Source organism: Mesoplodon mirus, assembly GCF_964341445.2.
Source record: "Mesoplodon mirus genome assembly, chromosome: 19".
NCBI lineage: Eukaryota > Metazoa > Chordata > Mammalia > Artiodactyla > Ziphiidae > Mesoplodon > Mesoplodon mirus.
This window is the reverse complement of record NC_138995.1, coordinates 18,213,316-18,232,031: the sequence shown is the minus strand read 5'-3', so window position 1 is coordinate 18,232,031 and position 18,716 is coordinate 18,213,316. Positions and strand designations below refer to the sequence as shown.

General features: G+C 46.4%; 1 protein-coding gene across 2 annotated transcripts in view; it reads left to right on the top strand.

Annotated features, from left to right (window-relative positions):
• The window catches only part of CDH1 (cadherin 1), a 91,549-nt gene that overhangs the window by 42,747 nt on the left and 30,086 nt on the right, over positions 1-18,716 (top strand). The gene's annotated exons all lie outside the window — the stretch shown is intronic.

The following is an 18,716-nucleotide window of genomic DNA, read 5'->3' as shown; positions in this document are numbered from 1 at the left end:
TTATTGAGAACCTATTAAGTGCTCGGCAGTGCTATAGATGGGGTAGATATACAGGGATGAACACGACATTGCGGGGGCAGGCAAGCCCCTGCCCTCATGGAACTTATGTTCTCTTGGGAGGATATACCAAGTAAGTGAAGCAGGGAAGAAGGATAAGGAGGGGGTGTGGAGGCAGTGGGATGACCTTTGAGTGAAGGAAAGGAGAGAGTGTCATCTCTGGAGGGCTGTGAGCAGAGCAGAGGCGTGTCATGATCTACCTGAGATTTTAACAGGTTCACTGGGACTTCTGTGCAGAGAAGCAGCTATGGGAATCTGGGCCAGAATTGGGAAGACATTAGGAGGCTACTGCAATAGTCCAGGTATCAAGAGATGAAGTGGGTCTATGGGGAAAAAACGGGGCGGGTGCTCTGTCGTGTCCATGTTCTTCTCTCATGCCCCCTTTTGACCCTTCTGCCCCCCACCTGTCACATGTGCTTTGTTTTTATTATTCACAGCACTGAACTGTGCTAGCAAGAGGTTTGGAGTGATTTGTCAGCTGGTGCTCAGAGGATTGGGGTTGGGAGGCATTGGAAGCAACCAGGCATTGTGGCCCCGGTTGAGCCCCTTCATTCCCTCCTCCTGCCTCACAGCACCCACGATGTTAAGCCCTAAGCACGTCTAGTCCAGGGCTCCTCTTTGGGGATCTCAGGCCTCTGAGAAACTATCAAAGACCACGGAGCATCCCGTAGGTCTCCACATCTTTACTCAATTCCAGGGACTCCTGCCTTCTCTGCCGCCCATTCCCATACCTGGAACCTTGGCTCAAGTCAGAGGTGCTCACTGCTAAGTCCTTAGGGAGGGGGTCAGGCAGAGCAGAACAGTAATGTGGGAAACTTCCTTTCATGGCCACAGAGAGGTTTCCAGTTGCCTGCAAAGGGGCAGATGCTGCTCCTCTGGGCCCAAAAGGTTGGTTGGGAGGATGGGAGCAGATTGACCTCCCCAGGTTTAGAGCCTGTCCACAGGCAAGGGGCCACCACATCCAAAAGCAGGAGTGTCAGATCATCAGGGGTGTGAATGGGGCCAGAGGGGGGCACTTATAGGATTTTGGTTTACTGAGTGTGCCCCAGGCTCTGCACCACCTTGGTGGCTCTGTCTCTCCGGCCGGGTGACCTCAGAGATGGCTGCAGAAGTTTGTAATTCCGAAAATCTATAATATGAACAACCACAAAGGAGGCTCTGGCTGAGCAATTGATAAGAACACTTAACCTTGCCCAAAGATCCTGCGGTGTGCAGGGACCATTCTTTAGAAAGAGGAAGCTGAGACTCAAGGTTTAATTTTCCTGAAGTCACACGGCTAGAGGCATCGATGAAATTAAAATCCAGATCTATCTAGACTCCAATCTGATACACTGAACCTCAGGGCTGTACAGGGGCGACACCCGATGAAGCCATGTGTATGTGAGAGGGAACACTGGGGAGGCTGACACCCCCCTTCTGTGTTTGGGGTCAGCAAAGACATTTCCTTCTCCTCTCAGGTGGCTTCACTAATTCTACTCTCCACTGGCCCTTATCTTGCCCTCTGGTGCCTTTGTCACCGACCCTTCTAGAACGACTCAGCCCTGTACATCTTGAGGACCAGTCTGTCTCTTCTCCCAGTCTGTCCCTCACTCTGCAACTTACCCTCCTTGCCCCTTTGCCTCTGGACCAGTTCCATGGGTCAGTGTCCCTCTTAAAGCATGACTCTTGGGGGAAAAACAAAAACAAACAGCATTCGTCATTTAGACCATTAGATTGTAACGTTGAGAGTGTACTTAGCAAACCACAAATAGAATTGAACAGAACAGGACCAGATAGCCTCCCATATCCTGGGTGTCTTATTTCTGATAATGCAACTGAAGTCGGCATTAGGGGTTTGGGGAGCCCTAGTGCAGGGCTTACCTGTTGAAGTCAGTCGACCAAACACCATCCCTCCTTCAGTTCAAAGAAAATAAAAATGTCTGTTTATGTGAAGGTGGGAAAACAAACATGAAGCCATTCCAGTGGTACAAAGGGACATAAAAGCAAGCGCGCCTCCCACCGTTTACTCCCTCCACCAGCAGCTCACCTCCTGAGACAACCAGTGGTACCAGTTTCTTGCATCCTTTGGAAGATGTTCTAAGCACATTCTCCATCCCATTTTGCTTTTTGCCTTTCTTTTTAGAGACAAGTTCCTCACATATTGTTACATGTAGATTTACTCGATTCTTTTTTTTTTTTTTTTTTTTTTTTTTTTTTGTGGTACGCAGGCCTCTCACTGTTGTGGCCCCTCTCGTTGCGGAGCACAGGCTCCGGACGCGCAGGCTCAGAGGCCATGGCTCATGGGCCCAGCCGCTCCGCGGCATGTGGGATCCTCCCGGACCGGGGCGCGAACCCGTGTCCCCTGCATCGGCAGGCGGACTCTCAACCACTGCGCCACCAGGGAAGCCCTACTCGATTCTTTTTGATGGCTACCTCGTTCTTTTAAATTTCTGCACTGTTTTCTATTGAGTGGATGCCCATTGTTTATTTCACCAGGCCTCTGTTGATGCTCTTTCTCTCTTTTGCCACTGTAGTGAGGCTCCTTGTACATCTGTCCTCGTACACAGGTGTGAGTCCATCTGTGGGCTGAGGTCCTGGAGGTGGGCTTTGCTGAATAAGGGAATGTAAGCAGGTGAAATCTATACACATGGTCAGGATGCCCTCCAAACAAAAGTCATACTGGTTCTACTAGCCACGCTGTTCAAGAAGGCCTTTGAGCCCCACATCCTACCGTTCAACCTCCGCGTCACGGGTGAGAAAACTAACCCAGAATGAATGAAAGGGACTTGCCTGAGCCCTCGTCTTCCTGACAAACCCCAGAGAGAATCTGTCACCTGACTTGGTTCTTCTTCCTAGACCAGCTGACCAGAGTTCCCCCCCAGCACCTCTTCCTTCTCCAGTCACATGTGGGTCATCCCCGCTCTTTCCCACCACTCACGTGGCCCCCTCCCTATGCATTTGGGTTGCTAGGATTCTCAGGGGGGTCGCAGTCCCTTGGGGACAAGTCCTCTGAGCACTTGCAGAAATTTATGTTTTCCTACAGAGTAAACAGTGAGCAATTGGTCCCTCTGAGGTTTTTTTGTTTGTTTTTTTAACTTTTTGAATGGATAATATGTTCATGGCTGGAAAATCAACCAATATAAAAAATCATACAATGAAAAGTTCTACTCTCCCCCATCCTCTTTTGGTCCAACAGCAGCACCTTCCCCAGAGCTGTAATCTCAGTTATTGGTTTCTTCCAAAGTTTCTTTATGCAAATACAAGCAAAGGTGAACATGTGTTCTTATCCCCCTGCACTACTTTGCACCTTCTTTTATCACTTTAATGTCTTAAAGTTCATTCACAGCAGTGCATCAAGAGCCTTCTCATTTGTTTTACAGCCACATAGTATTTCATTGTAAGGGAATTCTATAGTTTATTTAATTAATCCTCTCTTGATGGATGCTTGGGTTGTCTCCCTCCCATGTTTTGCTACTACAAACAATGCCTTAGTGAATAACCTTGTGCATTTTGCATGTGTTCAAGTTTCCAATTTTTGATTGGAAAATGGGATGAAGCCGGGTAGGGAAACCAGAGTCTTGTAAGAATTGCAACCAGAAAAATAAAGTTTGAGAACCGCTGCTGGGACAGGTGCCACAGGTCCTTGTGGCAGCAAGTGTACCCCAGTGTCTTACGAGAGTTACCCCGTGACTCTGGCTCTGTGCAGCACCTCCTTGCACCTGGGACCCGTGGGCTGGTGGTTTTCATGTAATTTTCTTTTCTTCTTTTGTTTTCTTGCCTACTTGGAATTCTTGGAGTGAGTAGGCCAGTCTGAGAAGCTTCTGCTTTTTCCCGGGAGGGATGCCGAGTTGGTTGTGGGATTTCTTTCCCAGGAGCCTGCCCACGGTGGTGGGCGTGGGGCGTTGAGCGTTTACCTTTAGAGCCAGTTGAGCAGATTTAGCAAACACTCTTGGAAGCAACTGCTTTTCCCATCAATGCTTATTTGTTCTTGATGATGCAAAATGATGCTAGCCTCCATCGAAAGAGAGAAAGCCTCCTCTTGTAAGTGCTCTCGGACAAGAGAGCACTTGTTTTGGAGTCATCTGCAAATGCATGTGACTGGGAGACTCTGTGGGAAATGCCTAACTTGTGCAGCCTTGGCGTCCAGCTGTTCTTTGGGGCCATTTGAGGGGTTGTGTTCCAAATGTCAGAGGCAGAGGGCCCAAGCTTTTCCAGCACAGCCCACAGTTGGAAATGGTGCAAGCCTCATATTCGTTCTTTGTGTTGGAGAAGAGGTTTCCAGACCTTGTTCATGAGTTAATGAATGATTCAAAATTCCAAGCTCCACGCCGGCTTCCCGTGTTTCCACAGCCGATGTCAGCGCGTTTCCGTGTCATCTAGCACTCAGGAAATACTGCGCCCAGATTGATGCATGCTTCTATCTAGGTTATATTCTTGTACAGAGAGTCACTCTCTGGTTTCAGCAACCTACCTTTGTGCCCAGCGTGGGTTTGCACCCATCTCACCTTGCTCTCAACTTCCCCTGGAGCCTCTCTCCTCCCTCAAGCCAGAACAGTTTTATTTATTTTTATTTATTTATTTTAATCATTTATCTATTTTAAAATTAATTTTTATTAGAGTATAGTTGCTTTACGATGTTCTGTTAGTTTCTGCTGTACAGCACAATGAATCAGTTACACGTATATGTACATCCCCTCTTTTTTAGATTTCCTTCCCATTTAGGTCAGCAAGGCAGAACAGTTTTAGCCTAGTGGATCAACCAGCCTTGGCTGGTCCTGGGTGTGTGAATCTAACTTCAGAGACTGGCTCTCTGACCTTGAGCAAGTGACTCAAGCCTTTCTGGGCCTCAGGGGCTCATCAGGATCAAGGGGATTAAAAAAACCCCACCGGCTTCATAGCAATTTAGGAGTCAGTGTTTGTGAGGTGCTCAGCATAATGCCGCTCGTAATGACTATCATTAGATTGCATATTTACTCTTCTAATTATTGTTAATTAAGAATTATTGGTTAAGCTGTGACAAAGCAAGAGAGAGGCATGGACATATATACACTACCAAACAGTAAGGTAGATAGCTAGTGGGAAGCAGCCGCATAGCACAGGGAGATCAGCTGGAGGGGTGGGAGGGAGGGAGACGCAAGAGGGAAGGGATATGGGAACAGATGTATAACTGATTCACTTTGTTATAAAGCAGAAACTAATACACCATTGTGAAGCAATTATACTCCAATAAAGTTGTAAGAAAGGAAAAAAGAATTATTTATGGCCTGTCTTTTCCCTCTCCACTTTTTCATAACTCTGACCTTGCGTTATTAGGTGAATGGATTGAGTCTTTTTTGAACCCTGGGTCTTAGACTCATGGAGTCCTCCTCAAAGGAAATCCTAGCAACTACTTTATTTTTTACAGATTCATTGAGATGTAATTTACATACCATACAATTTACCCATTGCAAGCATACAGGCAGATGATTTTTATAAATGTACACAGCTGTGGGGCCATTGCCACAACCCAGTTTTAGAATACTTTTATCACCTCCCAAGTTCCCTTGTGCCTGTTGGCAATCAAGCCCACACCCACCCCAGCTCCAGGCAACCACTGATCTGCTTACTGTCTCTAGTTTTCTAGAATTTTCATATAAATGGAATATGTCTTTTGTGTGCTTTTTAAAAATACCCAGGCCTGGGCCCTGCCCCAGACTAACTGAATCCTATCTCCAGGGCTGATAGTCTTTTGCAGACTTTTGTCATTTTCTTTAACTTAACATAATGCCTTTAAGGTTTATCTATGCTATTGTATTTTGTTCCCTTTTAAAAATTTATTTATTTATTTTTGGCTGTGCTGGATCTTTGTTGCTGTGCACGGGCTTTCTCTAGTTGCGGAGAGCTGGGGCTACTCTTCATTGCAGTGCGCGGGCTTCTCATTGCGGTGGCTTCTCCTGTTCTGGAGCACGGGCTCTAGGCGCACAGGCTTCAGTAGTTGTGGCTTGCGGGCTCTAGAGCGCAGGCTTAGTAGTTGTGGCACACAGGCTCAGTTGCTCTGCAGCATGTGGGATCTTCCCGGAACAGGGCTCAAACCCGTGTCCCCTGCATTGGCAGGCGGATTCTTAACCACTGCGCCACCAGGGAAGTCCCTTCTGTTCCCTTTTATTGCTGAGTAGCTATACCATATTTTATCTATCCTAATAACTATATAGTTGGAATTTTTTTTGATGGGAAAATGGGGAGACAGAAGAAAATTGGGAAAGAAGATCTTTAAAAATAGGGTAGTGTTCATACCCTAATTTTAGAAAAGCAGAGGATATCATGAGGTGCGGATTAGGGGAAGTAAGCGAATCAGGAAAGGGGTGGACCAGGATCTGAAGCATTGATGGTGGCTTCTCTGCGTGATTGGGACCACGAGTGCTTTGTGCTTTTGGCTCTTCTTCTTCTTTTTTTATTTCTCTCTTTTTAAATTTTTGGTAATAGTTTTGAGATATAATTCATACATCATACCTTATACCCATTTAAAGTGTAGGATTCGGCCAAAGCAATCTTGAGGGAATCAGAGGAATCTGATTCCTGGAGGAATCAGACTCCCTGACTTTAGACTATACTACAAAGCTATAGTAATCAAGACAATATGGTACTGGCACAAAAACAGAAATATAGATCAATGGAACAGGATAGAAAGCCCAGAGATAAACCCATGCACCTATGGTCAACTAATCTATGACAAAGGAGGCAAGGATATACAGTGGAGAAAAGACAGTCTCTTCAATAAGTGGTGCTGGGAAAACTGGACAGCTACATGGAAAAGAATTAAATTAGGACACTCCCTAACTCCATACACAAAAATAAACTCAAAATGGATTCAAGACCTAAATGTAAGACTGGACACTATAAAACTCCTAGAGGAAAACATAGGAAGAACACTCTTTGACATAAATCGCAGCAAGATCTTTTTTGACCCACCTCCTAGAGTGATGGAAATAAAACAAAAATAAACAAATGGGACCTAAAGAAACTTAAAAGCTTTTGCACAGCAAAGGAAACTATAAACAAGACAAAAAGACAACCCTCAGAATGGCAGAAAACATTTGCAAACGAATCAACAGACAAAGGATTAATCTCCAAAATATATAAACAGCTCATGCAGCTCAGTATTAAAAAAACAACCCAGGGCTTCCCTGGTGGCGCAGTGGTTGAGAGTCCGCCTGCCGATGCAGGGGACACAGGTTCGTGCCCCGGTCTGGGAAGATCCCACATGCCGCAGAGCGGCTGGGCCCGTGAGCCATGGCCGCTGGGCCTGCACGTCAGGAGCCTGTGCTCCGCAACAGGAGAGGCCACAGCGGTGAGAGGCCTGCGTACCACAAAAAAAAAAGAAAAAAAAAAAAACAATCAAAAAATGGGCAGAAGACCTGAATAGACATTTCTCCAAAGAAGACATACAGATGGCTAAGAGGCACATGAAAAGCTGCTCAACATCACTAATTATTAGAGAAATGGAAATCAAAACTGCAATGAGGTATCACCTCACACTGGTTAGAATGGGCATCATCAGAAAATCTACAAGCAACAAATGCTGGAGAGGGTGTGGAGAAAAGGGAACCCTCTTGCACTGTTGGTGGGAATGTAAATTGATACAGCCACTATGGAGAACAGTATGGAGGTTCCTTAAAAAACTAAAAATAGAACTACCATATGACCCAGCAATCCCACTACTGGGCATATACCCAGAGGAAACCATAATTCAAAAAGACACGTTCACCCCAGTGTTAACTGCAGCACTATTTACAATAGCTAGGTCATGGAAACAACCTAATTGCCTATTGACAGATGAATGGATAAAGAAGATGTGGTACATGTATACAATGGAATATTACTCAGCTATATAAAAAAGGAATGAAATTGGGTCATTTGTAGAGACGTGGATGGACCTAGAGACCGTCATACAGAGTGAAGTAAGTCAGAAAGAGAAAAACAAATACCATATATTAACTCATATATGTGGAATCTAGAAAAATGGTACAGATGAACCAGTTTGCAAGGCAGAAATAGAGACACAGGGGCTTCCCTGGTGGTGCAGTGGTTGAAAATCTGCCTGCTAATGCAGGGGACATGGGTTCGAGCCCTGGTCTGGGAAGATCCCACATGCTGCGGAGCAACTAGGCCCGTGAGCCACAGCTACTGAGCCTGCGCGTCTGGAGCCTGTGCTCCGCAACAAGAGAGGCCACGACAGTGAGAGGCCTGCACACCGCGATGAAGAGTGGCCCCTGCTTGCCACAACTAGAGAAAGCCCTCACACAGAAATGAAGACCCAACACAGCCAAAAATAAATAAATAAATTTAAAAAAAAAAGAGAGAGAGACACAGATGTAGGGAACAAATGTATGGACACCAAGGGGGGAAGGTGGTGTGGGGTGGTGGTGGTGTGATGAATTGGGAGATTGGGATTGGCATATATACACTAATATGTATGAAATAGATAACTAATAAGAACCTGTTGTATAAAAATAAATAAATAAATAAAATGAGATGCCAAAAAAAAGAAAAACGGAAAAAAAAAAGAATGGTCCTTGGTGCCATTTGTTGCCAGGCTGCATCCTCATTAATAAATAAATAAATGAATAAATGAATAAATAAAATAAGTGTAGGGTTCAATGGCTTTTCGATATATTCACAGTTGCGCTACCACAAACAATTTTAGAACATTTTAATCATCCCAGAAAGAGATCCCTTGCCCTTACCTGCCACCCCCTGGCTCTCCCCCTACCCACCCCCCAGCCCTAGGCAACCACGAATCTATTTTTCAGTCATAGATTTGTCTATTCTGGGTATTTCATATAAATTGAACCATACGGTTCATGGTCTTTTGTGACTGGTTTCTTTCTCTTAGCATAATGTTTTCAATGTTCATCCATGGTGCAGCTTGTAATAGTAATTACTTTCTTTTTATTGCAGAGTAATATTCTGTTGTATGGATATACCACATTTTGTTTGTTCTTCAGTTGGACATTTGGTTTGTTTCCACTCTTTGGCTGTAATGAATAATGCTGCTATGTCATCTGTGTTTTGTCACTTTTTTCCCTCTAATATATGCAAGGTACTGCTTTTGAAATTCAAAACAAAAGACTAAGATTTGGGGGAAAAAAAGATGTGGGTAACAAAAGCACCCTGATAAGAAGTGACTAAGGAATATGATGAGTGTGTTTTTTCCTATCACGTTAGCATCCAACAGCCCACAGTAAATGGAAGGGAAATCACTGAATGTGCTTGCGTCCTACTGTAAGAGAGACAGAGGTGGGGAAAGAAAGAGGCCTTGAAACCCAGAAGACCAGACCAGGCCGAGGAGAATCAGGACAATGCAGGGCTTCCGACTGTGGGTCTTTGGACCAGCCAGATCTGCGTTTGAATCCCAGCTCTGCCGCTCATTGCCGTGTGACCTTGGGAGAGTCACTTAATATCTCTGAGACTTTACTGATAAACCAGAGAGAGTGATACTTCCCTCATTGGTTGTTATGATAAGTTATTTTGCCTCTTGCCTCTCCTAGGGAAGCCTTTGTAGGATCATTCTCCACCCACTGGGTGCTCCAAGCGCCTGGGGGAAGGTTTAAAACATACCCATGCTGGGGCTTTGCCAGCCTTGGAGAACAGTTAGCCTGGGGCATGGCCCAGGCCTGGTTATTTTTAAAAAGCTCCCCAGGAGAGTCTCTGTGCAGGACATATTACACTAGACCCTGGATGGAGATGAGGTTAGAGGTATTTTGGTCAAAGTGCTTTATTTCACAAGTGGGCGACCGAAACCTGGAGAGCCCTTTCCGGGGCACTGGGGCCTAGGACCCAGTCCCCCATCCCAGGTCTGTCGGCCGACCCTTCCCGTGAGGGGCCAGCAGGAGGGGGAGGGAGAAGGGCCCTCCCTGGCCTTGGGGAACCCACCAGAAAGGAAAAGTGGGCAGTATCTGTGGTGTGGAAGGGAGGCTTTTCTTTCTCATCAATAAGCAAACAGTTCCTGGAGTTGCCCAACCTGGCCAGAGGAATGTTTGCTGGGTTGCATCCGGTGGGAATGATCAATTATCACCTTTATTCAGGTGAGTAGGGTGTTTGTGTATTTAACAGGCAGCGCAGGGATAATAAAACTCCTCCAATTTAGTGTGTAAGCCAGAGGGCTTGTTCTTTTTGATGAAACCAAACCAGTTTCGCTCCCTGTGAGGGCGAAGAGGTCCCTGTCCACCTCTGCAGCAGGCAGGTGGTGGTATTCACTTGCTTCCCCTGCCTCCCCCCCACTTTTTTTTTTTTTTTTTTTTACGGTACTCGGGCCTCTCACTGCTGTGGCCTCTCCCATTGCGGAGCACAGGCTCCGGACGCGCAGGCTCAGCAGCCATGGCTCACGGGCCCAGCCGCTCCACGGCATCTGGGATCTTCCCGGACCGGGGCACGAACCCGCGTCCCCTGCATTGGCAGGCAGACTCTCAACCACTGCGCCACCAGGGAAGCCCCTGCCTCCCTTTTTTAAGTGAATGGAGATGAGGCTCCTTGGCAGTTAGCCTCCACCCTGGAAAACTGAAGCCAAGCCTTCGGTCTCGGACTTGAGCAGAGAAGCCGCCCCTTCTCCAGCTGAGCCACCAGAGCCCCACCGAGGCAGGAATATTGAGATTAAACAGAGTGAGGTTTTATCAATGGGCTCATTTCTGAACCGTCCAGGAGAGGCCTGGAGAGGCAAAGGATTTAAACCTGAACTCTTTTCTGGCCTTGATCTCAAGGAGGGGAAGGGGACTGGGGAGACCCACTGGCCTTTCTAGACTGGAAGCACAGGAGCCAGCGCCACTCCTAGGCCTGAGTGGGACCCCCATGCTAGTGTTACTCTCATTCCACTAGAATGTGAGCCCCAGGAGGGCAGGGATCACTACCTGTTGTGTTCACGCCTGGGTCTTCAGCACCAGAACGGGGCCCAGCACAAGAGGGTGTGCAGTGCCGAGCAGGCCACGACACTCTGCTCCTTGCTGCCCCACGCTGCCACGTGGCTCAGTCCCTTGCTCTGGCACGCAGCCAGAAGCTGGAACCATCTTCTTCAAATGCCTCTTTTTGAGGCCTTCCCTAAATGCCCTTTATTAAATTGCCCCCTCCAGCCCTGCTGCTGCACAGAGCCTTGGAACCTCCTTACCTGCTTATTTTTCTCTGTTAACACTTTTCATTACTGACACTTTATTATTATTATTATTATTATTATTTTTTGGCCGTGCCACACGGCATGTGGGACCTTACTTCCCCAACCAGGGATCGAACCCGCACCCCTTGCCCTGGAAGTGTGGAGTCTTAACCACTGGACCACCAGGGAAGCCCCTGACACTTAATAATTTATTTTTTAATTATCTCTTCCCCATTGGAATGTAAGCCCCACGAGGGCAGAACTGTGCTTTGTTCACTGCTGTATTTCCCAGGCCTTAGAATGATGCTTGGCAATGAGTAAGGGCTCTGTAAATATTTGCTGAAGAAAGAATCCTTGAATCAGTCCCTTGAAGGAAATGAGGATGTCTCCTTTTACAGAATGGGGAAAATGATGCTCAAGGGAAGTCAAAGTAACTTGCCTACAGTGGCACCTAAGAAGCAAAGCTGGGATGTGACCTTAACTCAGTTTGACCCCGTTCACACAGATGTAAAACCATAAAAGTATTTGCACTGGCTTTTAACCAACTGTGGAAGTGCCATTTATGACATTTTTCATGGGGCTGATTACGATCAACATCCATGCTGTTTGCTGTCTGAGAACTAAAACAGTGCTAGCCCAAGCAGAAACACGATCTGGGAGCAAACATGCGCTGCCGGAGTGACCCAGGCGGCATGAGTAACCTTAAGACAAAGGGGGAAGAATCCAGGGTGATGGATCACCCCTTCATCCTGTGGGCTCCCCCTTGCAGGGGCCTGGGCTAATTTGTCCTTCATCTGCAACCTCACTGTTTTCTCTGCGTACTGATGCTCCCCTCTCCACCCCAGTGTTTTTTAATTTAGTTATTTTTATTTATTTATTATTTTTGGCTGCGTTGGGTCTTTGTTGCTCTGCGCAGGCTTTCTCTAGTTGTGGTGCGCGGGGGCTACTCTTCGTTGCGGTGTGTGGGCTTCTCATTGTGGTGGCTTCTCTTGTTGTGGAGCATGGGCTCTAGAGCACGGGGGCTTCAGTAGATGCGGCGTGTGGGCTCAGTAGTTGTGGCACATGGGCTCTAGAGCACAGGCTCAGTAGTTGTGGTGCATGGGCTTAGTTGCTCTGTGGCATGTGGGATCTTCCTGGAACAGGGCTCAAACCCGTGTCCCCTGCATTGGCAGGCAGATTCTTAACCACTGCGCCACCAGGGAAGCCCCACCCCAGTCTGTTTTGATGGAAACAGAAGTGGAGGAGACTTTGGTCCTTGCGTCCCACCCAGGCAGCGCCCGTTGTTGACATCTGTTTTTAGGGTGTGAGTTAAATGAAGATGGAGTCCACTTATAATTTGTTCTGGGCAAGGACATGCTGGGAGGCTGGGAGAAAGAACAAAATAAGCTTCATGAAAATAAACTTCTCATCCCTGGGATCCCATGGGAGCTGCCGGTCTACAAGGGCAATTTGACGGGGTGCGGGTGCCCCAGCCGAGGACGCCCTGGGAGCACAATGCACGGGCTCTGTGAACACACCTGCAAGTTGTGCTTGCACAATGTGATATTCTGAGCTGCTCAACTTCCCCAGAAAACTGTCTGGAAGTTAAGTTGGCTGATCAGGGGAGCTCTGATTTATTTCAGCTTATGTAACGTGGTGGCCTAAGGGGGAACATTCTTGAATCTAAAGTTTAAAACTTCCTCCTTTGCTTGGCTGCCTGACTGTCCTTACGTTTTTCTGAGGCCCTGGAACTGGATTTCCAAGGTGCCACATTCATTCAAAGAGAGAGAGGGAGGGAGTGAGTGTGTGTCAGGGGAAGATGGGGTCAGGGAAACTCAGCTATTTTTATTGTGCTTACTCTCCACCTGTCCCATTCTGTCGTGTGAATTAACTTCCCTGTGGCCATTCAGCTAGCAACTAGTCTCGCAAATGGTTCATCAAACCAAGAGACAGGCTGCCTGGTGGTTAAGTCCTGATGGGGCATCAGACCACAGGCTCTGCCACTTCATAGCTGTGTGGCTTGGCCAAGTCTCTTCACTGAGGCTTCTGAGACTGCTTCCTCGTTTAGAAGCTAGGGCTGCTGGAGTCTACCACCCAGGGCCGCCACTATGTGTAGTCAGGCTATTAGGCTGTGTTACTGTCCATAGTTCTCAGTAGCAAACGGACACACATAACTGGAGACTTATCGGGACTGAGAAGATAGCTTTCCTAGTGCAACTTGAATCTCTTCAACATCCCCCGAGTGTGGACAAACTGGAGGCCTCATCATCCTTTCCCTTCCTTTTTTTTTTTTTTTTTTTTTTTTTTTTTTTTTTTTGCGGTACGCGGGCCTCTCACTGTTGTGGCCTCTTCCGTTGCGGAGCACAGGCTCTGGAGGCGCAGGCTCAGTGGCCATGGCTCCCGGGCCCAGCCGCTCCGTGGCATGTGGGATCTTCCCGGACCAGGGCACGAACCCGTGTCCCCTGCATTGGCAGGCGGACTCTCAACCACTGCGCCACCAGGGAAGCCCCCTCCCATTTTTTAAACATAAAATTATTTTTCTGCTGAGCGTGGGTGCCCATTAAACTTGGAATGGTTAGTAAATTTGTGGACACCACCAAAGGAAGACATCCTAGAATCGCCCAGTGCCATCAAAGAAAATGGAACCTAGAAAGAAATTTTCTAGGACGTGGTACCCATGGAGAATTGTGGCTTTGTGGCTGGAGTTACAAACACTGCTGCTTACTGGTGAGAAGGGACTCCTGCCCAGCTAGGTGACACACGTCTGTCTCCTCAGGGTGCCTTTCATCCATCAACTTAGACTTCTTGTCCTTTATCTTGAGTATTTAAGTTAGAAACCAAAGCCCTTGATTTGGGGGTACACAATGGCAGTGTGGCCCCGGGACCTCCAGGAGCCTCAGAAGGCTCTCTGATCTTGCCCTCGGGGTTGTGTAGGTAATTTTCTCTTCCAACGCTGAGGTCCAGCGGTCCTTGAAACAAAGGTAAATGCAGTGTTCTTTGGTGTTAGCTATGGGAAATGCCTTCTGAGGAGTGGGAGACAACCCGTAAGGTACCCCTTTGTGTGTGGTGTGGGGAAAACACTACTTTCAAGTAGTTGCTTCTAAGAGACTGGGTTATCCCACTCGTTACCAGATAACTCAACTATGGTTAGCTGGCTTTGATAGCAGGCCCCGTCCTTCTATCTCCCTGAAATATATGGAGGCTTAGGAGACTGTCTTGTTCCTACCCACTCACATTCCAGCTGGGTGGGGGTGGGAGAAGAAACGGGATCCTTCAAGCAGGACTGTTCGTGGCACAATGGCAATTCCAAGCAAAGAATGTTGCTGAGCGCTCAGAGCCTGCCCCAGGACCAAAAAGCTTTTCGTGGACTTGGGGTTACTTTTTCTTTGAACTTCAGTCATCTCTTGCAGAGTGAAGAAGTAGTAGATTAAAGCTACTACTTCTGCCAGAATTGGCAAGAAAATGGGGGCACTTGTAGGATGAATAACAACAAAGAAGAGTCACAGTGCGTTAAAGATACTTTTTAAGTCACTCTTACTTTTGTTGTTTTAAAAAGTAATTTACTGTAATTGTAACGCACCGTATAATACAGAAACATCTAAGGAAAGCACGTTTTAAAAAAACTGCCTCCAATCGTACTTTTTTCAATCTTACCTCCACCTCCACTCAAATTACTGCTAACCTCCTGCTGTGTAGAATTCCTCCTGTTCTAGAATGTCTTTTTTCATTTTTGTTTCTCCATAATAAGTATTCCATCCCCATTTTGCATATGGGAACAGTGGTGAAGAACACTCACGTTGGGATCTGACAGCCCGGCCCCTCCTCCCACCAGCCTTTAATTCAGGGCAAAGAAAATAGGGATGGTGATGCCTATACCAAAGGGTGACTGCGGGCGGGGGATTCAATCTGAAAACTGGATTTAAAGAGCATAGGGCAGGCTTCCCTGGTGACGCAGTGGTTGAGAGTCCGCCTGCCGACGCAGGGGACACAGGTCCGTGCCCCGGTCCGGGAAGATCCCACATGCCGCGGAGCGGCTAGGCCCGTGAGCCATGGCCACTGAGCCTGTGCATCCGGAGCCTGTGCTCCACAATGGGAGAGGCCACAACAGAGAGAGGCCCGCGTACCGCAAAAAAAAAAAGAGCATAGGACAAGGGTCTGGCTTGTAGAGACAGGCACGAGAAGAATGGTTAGGCACGTGAACTCTCAGACTGCCTGGGTCCCAATCCTCATTCTGCCACTTAACTAGCTGCCTCAGTCTCTCCATCTCTAAAAAGGGGATGCTGCTGGTAGCAACCTCGAAGTGTTCTGGGATGACACGAGTTAATATTTGTAAAGTGCTTAGAAGAGAGCCTGACCCATAGTGTTGTCACTTGTTTAAATATTAAGAAAATAGTGAATAAAAGGTAGTTGAAGCTGTTAGTTGAATGTGTAGTTTTTGATGCTGATAATGATGATATGGTGTTGAAAAGATCTTCCCGTTTAGAGATGGCCATTGGGTTCTTGGCTCTCGTCACTGGGATTAGGTTTCTAAACCAAGTGACCAAATAACAAGTTTAGGAAAGGACAAGCTGACTTAAAGAATACTTCATCCTTTGCTAGCTTTATTTTTGTTTAACTTTTTAATGTGGAAATGTTCAAATATACCTAATTCCCATGTACTGATCCTCTGGTTTCTACAGTTCGCTATTCTTGTTTCCTCCTACATGCTAACATTAGTGTTCACCGTACCCTGAGATGCTGCCTAGCCCTTGCCAGGGTTGAAAGCAAGCTTCCCAGAGCCTTCCCGGAGCTGGAGATCCCCTTGGTCTTTCCTATAATTTCTAGTTTGTCAGCCCAGAGGCTCAGGTTGCACAGAAAGATAATGAGCACCTAGAAATTCAGGTTGAGCCTGCCTGTCATGGGCACACTACTTCTGTCACTTCTCAAAGGGCGGAGCTTAACCACCATTCGGACGAGATGCCCCAGAGCAGGTTAAGAGCCTTGCATTAAGTTATTTGCAAAACCATTTTCATTTTTTCAGGCCACCACCCTTGGCAAGTCCAATCATGCTTGTCCCAACTGCCCAGATTTGGGCTGGCTGGGAAAAGGAATTCAGTGTGAAAAATGAGGGCAACTCTTGTTACCTGCTAATATGACAAGCCCCCAACACAGTCCGGTGCCTCCATTACTTCTGCTGGGGTGGGGTTGGGGGAAGGTTATTAGAAAAACATTTTGTTTTGGTAGTTTGAAAAGAAATTCCTATTTTAGACTTAAAGGGTAGTGTCTGCCCATCCTTTAAGGATTTTGTGTTTCTTCTTCTTTTGTCATTTTTTGGTTCATCTGTTCATTTAGCAAATGCTTGTCCTCTAGCTTGTCTACTCAAATGCACAGAAATCACCCTCATCCCCTTCCACTTGCTTTGTTCTTTCACTTTCGAAATGTGATCACATTCACTGTCTTGGTTAATCCTCACAAAACCCGGAAGAGGTGTGCTCGCTCAGTGGTGGAATCCTTCAGGATCCAGTAGAGAAAACTGAGGCCCAGAGAGGTTAAGCATTTTGCTTAAGGCCACCCAGTAAGAACATGGCAGGGAATTCCCTGGTGGTCCAGTGGTTAAGACTCCGCGTTCTCACTGCTGAGGGCCCGGGTTCAATCTCCGGTCGGGGAACTAAGATCCCACAAGGCTCAGTTTCTTCATCTTCAAATTGGGTATAATCATGGTACATATCCTCCTGCCCCCAGACATGGTCTTACTTTATCTGGCAAGGGTGGGGCTGTTGGTTTCAGAAAAGTTTGCAAGGGTGGCCCCTAGTGGAAGAAATGAAAACTGCAGTCTAGACATCATAACTGGCCTTAGGGCTTTCTGACAGAGACCTGATCCTTACGCATGTAGAGGTGTCTAGCCGTGCAAAATTGGCACAAAAGTAGGAATTTTTATAAAAGATCTCTTGGACAAAATCGAACGCCCACTGGAGGAATGAGGCGGCGATTATTTGAAAGGGAGGAGAACTGGCCAACTTGAGAGTTTCCCAGAAAGAACTGTTTTATCGACTGTTCCTTCTGCCTGAAAGGCCCTTGAGCCAGGTTTCTGCAAGGCTGGCTCCTTCAGGTCTCAACTAAGACGCCTCCAACTTCACAGAGGCCAGCCCTCACCATCCAGTATAAGTTACACCCTCCCCACACCTTCCTCTTCCCCTGTCACTCTTGTATCACCTTCTTTAATTCCTTTATATCTAGCATTTGTCACTACCTGAGATTTGGTTTTGTTACATGTCCATCTCTTCCACAACAGTGTAAGCTCAAGGGGAGCAGGTGCCTTGTCTATTTGTTCACAGAATTTTTTTTGTTCTTAGAGCCCAGCACAGTTTCTGACAAATAGTTTGATGGAAGCCTGTTGAACGAATGAGTCTTTTGGGACTCTGATGTTTAGTGCAGACACTTTTCACCACAGCTTCTCCAGCATTGGGTATTAATACTTTTAAAGTTTTAATACTTTAAAAACTATAAAACTTTAAATAGTTTTGTCTCTAAGCCACTGATCCTAAGTTCCCCCACCTAAGTAGTTCTCTTCTGTCTTTTGCATTTGTCTTGCTGTGTTGTATGTTCAGGTAGACTTTCCTATGAAATCTTCACTGTCTCCCCTAACTGACAGTGATGAGTTTCTCCACTGGGCCTCAGATTGCAAGCAGGCATTACCTCTCAATGCCTCGGAAAATAAGCATATAATCAGTACTTAATGAATATCACAATTATCTATGTCTTTTGTGGAAAATTGAATAAATGATTAACCAAAGCTACGTTTGTTTTAAAATTTTTATTTAATAGTGTCTATTATGTGCTAGGCACTGTTCTATGTATCTTTTTTTTTTCTTTTTTTTGATCATGTCACACGTGTGGAGTCCTAACCACTGGATTGCCAGGGAACTCCCATGTTCTATGTATCTTAAAACAAGCCTAGTAGGTAGTTGCTATCGATGACTTCATTCTACAGATGGGTAGACTGAGGCATGGAGAGATTCAATGACTTGTCCAAGGTCACAGAGCTAATAAGCAGAGCTGGGACTTGAGCCCCACCCTTGCCAGGGAAAATAAGACCATGTTTGGAGGCTGGAGGGTAAGCACCATAATTACCCTCATTTTGAAGATGAAGAAACTGAGGCTCAGAGAAGTTAAAAAATTTGCCTAAGTCCTTACTCTTAACCATGTAGCTGTGATGCCTCCATCTTATTATCTGCCGCTGTTTACTGAAATGTAAACTGTTTATTTAAATGTAGTTAATCCACAGCATCTCACTGTACCTAGGTCTCAAACTTTTGGACTCAATAGATATTCTATCTCAGTTATTTTTCATATCATCAAGAGCCATCTGAAGGAGAGGCCCTTTTTTGTTATTGAAAAGAAGTTACTTTCTAGACAGCTTACTGTTTTCAGTCTCCAAGTAGATGAGAAAAGAATCAGACCACAATTAAGTCGCCCTATAATTGTGAAGAACATAATGATGGCATCCACTACTTTGATATCTTTGCTATTCTGTCACCAGACTATGGTATGTTTTACTTGTGCCTGTTTTGTGTGAGTCAGGCTTTTGGTGGATGAATGA